We start from the raw sequence: 6,223 nt of genomic DNA on the forward strand, positions 1-6,223 counted from the left end.
ATGGAACTTTTCAATGATTGACCATATGTTAGGTCACAAATCAAGCCTTTACAGATGCACAAGCATAGAAACTATATCCAGCATCTTCTCTGACCATGATGGAATTAAACTCAAGATTAATTTTGAGAAAGGCCCTTGAAAATATACAAACACCTGAAAACTGAATGACCTACTTCTAAATGACTTCTTAACTACTGAAGAAATTAAGTCTGAAATAAAAATCTTTATGAAAACAAATGATAATGAGTACACAAGTTTCCATAATATATGGGACACGGCAAAAACAGTCTTAAGAGGGAAATGTATAGAAATTAATGTGAATAAGAAAAAGATGGAAAGGTAGCAAATAGATAACCTAACATCATGGGTCAGGGAATTGAAAAAACAACAACAACAACAACAACAAAAACTCAAAAAATGCCAGGCAAAAGAAATAACAAAGTTTTGAGTATAAATAAATAAAATAGAAAATAAATTAACCATACAAAAAATAACTGAAAGCAAAAGCTGGTTCTTTGAATAGATTAACAAGATAGACAAACTATTGGCTAGACTGATCAAGAAGAAGAAAGAAAGAAACCAGATAAATCAAATACGTGATGAAACAGGCAGCCTTACAACAGACATAATAAAAAAACAAAATTATCATTAGATATTATGAGTGACTATATGCAACAAACAAGAGAACTTGGAGGAGATGGACAAATTCTTGGATGCATCTAATGTACCAAGATTGAATCAGGAAGACATAGAAAACCTGAATAGATCGATAACAAGTCATGAGATTGGATCAGTAATAATCTCCCAACAAAGAAAAGCCTAGGTCCAAATGGCTTCACTTCTGAATTCTACAAAACTTTTAAGGAAGAGTTAATCCCTGTCCTACTCAAATTATTTCTAAAGATTCAAAAGGAAGGAAACTTTCCAAATTTACTTCACGAAGCCTCCACCATTCTCACTCCCAAAACAGATAATGACATGATAAAAAAGAAAACTACAGACCAATATCGTTCATTAATATAGATGCAAAAATTCCCAACAAGATACTTGCAAATCGTATCCAACAACTTTATATCAGGAATGCAAGGGTGGTTCAACCTAAGAAAGACCATAAATATAATACACTATATTAACAGAAAGAAAGATAAAAATCCTATGATCATTTCAATTGATGCAGAAAAAGCATTTGATAAAATACAACATCCTTTCATGATTAAGACCCTTATTAAAATTGGTATAGTAGGGTCATTTCTCAACAAATAAAAGCCATCTCTAAAAAACTTACAGCTAACATTATACTGAATGGGGAAAAGCTACTAACTTTTCCACTAAAAACTGGTACTAGGCAAGGCTGCCCACTTTCTCCACTGCTTTTTTAATATAGTGCTGGAAGGCTTAGCTAATACAATCAGAAAAGAGAACAATATAAAAAGCATCAAATAGGCAAGGAAGAATTGAAAGTATCTTTATTTGCAGATGACATGATGGCGTACTTAGAAGACACAAAGTTTTCCATGAAAAATCTTCTCGAAGTAATAAGTAAATACAGTAAAGTGGCAGGATAAAAAATCAACATCCAAAAATCTATAGCATTTATATATATGAACAAGTTGAATGAAGTAGAGCTGAAGAAAGGAATCCCTTTCACCATAGCCACAAAATGTATAAGATACCTAGAAATAAGCCTAACTAAGGAAGTCAAAGACCTGTACCAAGAAAACTATGAAATTTTTTAAAAAGATATTGATAAGACATAAAAAAGTGGAAGGACATCCCATGTTCCTGGATTGAAAGAACTATCATAATGAAAATGGCAATTATACACAAATTAATCTATATATTTAATGCAATTCCAATCAAAATACCAGAGATATTCTTCATAGATCTAGAGAAGACAATCATAGAATTTGGAATCATAAAAGGTCTCATATTGTCAAAGCAATCCTGCACAAGAAGAGTAGAGCGAGAGGCATATCACTCCCTGACCCCAAGATAAACTATAAAGCTGTGATAATCAAAACAGCATGATATTGACACAAAAACAGACAGGTGAAGCAATGGAATAGAATAGAGACCCCAGAAATAAACTGCAAAGGTTACAGCCAACTGGTTTTTGACAAAGGATACGTCAATCCATTGGGAAAAGCAAAACTTCTTTAGTAAATGGCACTGGAAAAACTGGGTTATCCACCTGCAGAAAGATGAAAGTGAACTCCCATCTTTCACCATTAACAAAAGTCAACTCTAAATGGATCAAAGATCTGAATCTAAGACCTCAAAATATAAAACTACTGGTGGAAAATGTTGGGGAAACTCTGGGAGACCTTGGGGTAGGCAAAGACTTCTTAAATAAGACTCCCAAAGCACAGGCAATAATCTCAAAAATAGACAAGTGGGACTATTTTTTTTTTTTGGACACCACTGGGTCTGGGACACAAACAGCAGTTGACTACATGGTAGTCCAGCAACATAGCCATTATGCTAACTGCTGGTCCCAACAAGTGGGACTATTTCAGACTAAGAAATTTCTACACAGCAAAGGATACAGTAACAAGTGTGAATTGACAACTCTCTGAATGGAAGAATATTTTTGTAAAATATGTCTCAGATAAGGGACTGATAAGCAGAATACACAGGGAACTCAAGTGGCTTACTCGAAAAAAGAAATGATTAACCCAACTAAAAGATGAGAAAATGAGTTTAACAAAAATCTAAGGAAGACATACAAACAGCCAAAAAGCATATGAGGAAATGCTCGACGTTCCTCATCATAAGTGAGGTGCAGATTAAAACCACAATGAAATACCACCTTATCCCTGTCAGAATGGCAAAGATTAAAATTATAAAAATATAAAAAGTAACTTGGAGTACTTCCTTTGCTTTATCCAAGTAATTTTATGGGTTTTAGGTTTATATTTAAGCTTGTTTATTTATTTATTTACTAACAGGAGTTTCATTCACCAGACAGAGACAGAGAGGGAGTGAGAGAAAAAAGCCCTCCCTGTGGTGAGTGGTCATGCCATAATTGCTTCTCCTCCATCTCTCTCTCCTCTTGGAATTTCAGACATGCACACACCTTGTATGTTTCTCAAGGTGCTGGGTCCACGATTTAGAACCATACCATCACCCATGGAGTATCTAGCTGCCATGAAGCTTATGCTATGTTTAAATTCTGAATCCATTTTGAGTTGCCATTTATCAATGAGTGAAAGAGAATTAGTTTCATTATTTTGCAGGTGGAAATCAGTTTTACAGTACCTTGATACTAAAGATATCTTTTCACCATTGAATAGTCTTGGGATTTCATCAAATACCAATTGGACTGTATGTGCTTGACTTTATTTTGGGACTTCCTATCTGTTTAATTGTTCTATGCATCTGCTTTGTGCCAGAACCTTTACAGTTTTCTGTCATATGTGATACCACCAACTTTATTCTTTTTGTCCAGTATTTCTTTATTTCTTTGTCCAATAATTTGGCTACTCGGTATTTTTTGTCATTTCAAATAAACTTTATTATTATTTGTTTTCTACTTCAGTGAAGAATCACACTTGTACTCTGATTGGGATTGCATTAAATTTGTAGATTACTCTGGGTAGCATAGGCATTTTTTAAAAATTATTTAATTTTATTTATTATTATTGTTGTTTTTTAATTCACCAACGTGAGAGAGAAGGAAAATGAGAAAGCAAGCCGCCAGGTCCAGGACACAAACCACAGTCAGCCATGTGGGAGTCCAGTGACCTCTGACCCCAACATTAGCATTTTAACTAAGTAGATTCTTCCAAACCATAAGCTAGGAATGTCTTGCCATTTTCTGTATTTTTAATTTTTTCTGTTTTTTTGTTTATTTTTATATTATAGTTTCACTGTAATTATCTTCCTTTCCTTGGTTACATTACTTCTAAGAATTTTTTTGTGTGTGTTTGGTTACCATAAATGAGATTACTTTCATTTCTATCTCAGTACATTAACTACTACTGTAGCATACAAAAAACACTACTATATTTTGGTTTTGTATTCTGCAAATTTACTGAAACAATATATCATTATCTAATATTTTATCAATGGATGCTTTGAGACTTTCTATGTATATGATCATGTGAAAACGAGGGCAATTTAACTTTTTCCTTTCCAATTTGAATGCTTTTTCTGTCTCTTTCTTGCCTTATTATGTTGGCTAGGATTTCTAGTACTACATTGAATAAGAGTGGAGAAAATACGTGTTTCTCGTGGTTCATTTTTAAGAGGAAACATTTTTTTATCTTTCCCCATCCAAAAGGATGTTTGCTATTGGATTGTCATACATAGCTTTTATTATGTAAATAACTGTATTTCCTACATTTATTTTGTCAATCAATCTTAATCATGAAGGAATATTATACTTTTTCAAATGCTTTTTGTGCATAAATTGATACAATTGTATAATTTTATCTTTCTTCCCATTAATGTGATAAATTACACTTATTGTTTTGCGAATATTGAACCATCTCTGCATCCCTAGGATGAATCCTATGTGGTCACGATGTATTATATCTTTATTGTGTTGTTGGGATATAATTTGGCAGTGTTCTGTTTTGTGTCTATATGAACAGGGAAATTTGTGTTTTTTTGTTCAGTTTGTTTAAGTCTACCTATAATAATTACTATTATTTTAACTCACCAGAGATAAACAGAGGGGAAGAAGGAAGCAGAGTGAGAAAGCAAGTTGCCAGGTCTGAGACTCGAACTACTGTCAGCCATGTGGGAGTCTAGCACCTTAACCGCCACACCATCTGCTGGAACCTGTAGTTTTGTTTTTTAATATCACTGTAAATTTAAAAAAAAAAAAATTTTTTTTTGGAGAGGTTTTTGCTATGAGGCGTGTGCACTTGCCAGAAAGAGAGAGACAGAAAGTGAGAAATCCCCCCTTAGGGGGGATGGCCATGCTGCAATCCCTTCTCCTCCATTCTCTTCTTGGGATCTTGGGCATGCACACACACGCGCCTGGCATGAGTTTAAACCACTGGATCCAGGACTCGAAGCACAGCCCACTACATGGGAATCCAGCGACATAGCCATCACACTAACTGCTGATCCCAATATCACTATAAGTTTGTGATACCAAGGTAATAGTGGCCTTATATAATGAGTTCAAGACAATTTTATGTACTTCTATCATCTGGAATAGTTTGAGGAAAATTGGTGCTAATACTTTTTGAAAGGTTTATAGGATTCAGCAATGAATGAATGTAGACCTAGACTTTTCTATATTGGGAGACTGTTACTTACTCAGTCTCATTACTAGAGACTGGTCTGTTCAGGATTTCAAACATATGGAATGCTTAACAAAATTGTGTGTCTTCCGGGCACAATGGCCATGGTAATTTTTTCTGTTACATTCAAATTTTAGTATATGTGCTGCCAAAATTAGCATAGAAGTTGTTTTTTAAATAAATATTTTTCTACAATGCAGAAGACCCTATATTTACAAATCATTTAAGTAAATCACTTTGAAGGACATAATTTGTGAAAATTAAATTTCTTTAACCTTACTTATTTTTGCTATCAAATAGATATGACATTTATGTGAATTGTTTATTTATGGTAAAGCAGTCTTTACTTGATATAATTAGGAATCAGATCTCTTTTGCCATTTTGTTTATTGTATCTCTAGGAGAGAAAGGAAAGAGATTAAATTAGAAAACACATTTTCATTATATAATTTTGGTACAATTTAGATAGCATTTTATCTAAAGCTAAACTAGGTAGTAATCCAATAAAGAATTAGATAAGCTCTTTAATACTTACATTGAGTTATATTTCTTAATTAAGAAAAATTTTCTTCACCAGAAATAGAATTATAATGGAACATTCTAAAGCACATTATGAAAAATGTATAATATGTTATCTATAAAAATTATACCTAATTTCATTAGGAACATTACAGCAAACTGTATCTGATTATATTGCTGAGGTATTTCATCAAAAATTGTATGCATAATGAAAAACTTCTTTAATGAAAAGAACATAATGAGCCCAAATACAAATTAATAGTATTAAGATACTTTTTATAAAAATCGTTAAGCAAGTGTTCATCAGGTAACCTGATAGTTAAGGCATTGGATTCCCACATGGCAGATCACAGTTCGAGTCCCAGACCTGGTGGCTTGAAAATCATGACAGGTGCATGTGTGTGCATGCCCAAAATCCCAAGAGGAGAATGAAAGAGGTGGGACTGTGG

At 33.3% G+C, this 6,223-nt stretch overlaps 1 non-coding gene across 1 annotated transcript; it reads right to left on the bottom strand.

The window, feature by feature from the left end:
* Positions 1 to 5,309: 5,309 nt before the first annotated feature.
* Positions 5,310 to 5,416, bottom strand: LOC114010032 (U6 spliceosomal RNA). Its single transcript, XR_003551430.1, has one exon. It is a non-coding gene; the product is annotated as a U6 spliceosomal RNA (small nuclear RNA).
* Positions 5,417 to 6,223: the final 807 nt, after the last annotated feature.

Source organism: Tupaia chinensis, unplaced genomic scaffold (genome assembly GCF_000334495.1).
Source record: "Tupaia chinensis unplaced genomic scaffold, TupChi_1.0 Scaffold000687_1, whole genome shotgun sequence".
Lineage (NCBI taxonomy): Eukaryota > Metazoa > Chordata > Mammalia > Scandentia > Tupaiidae > Tupaia > Tupaia belangeri.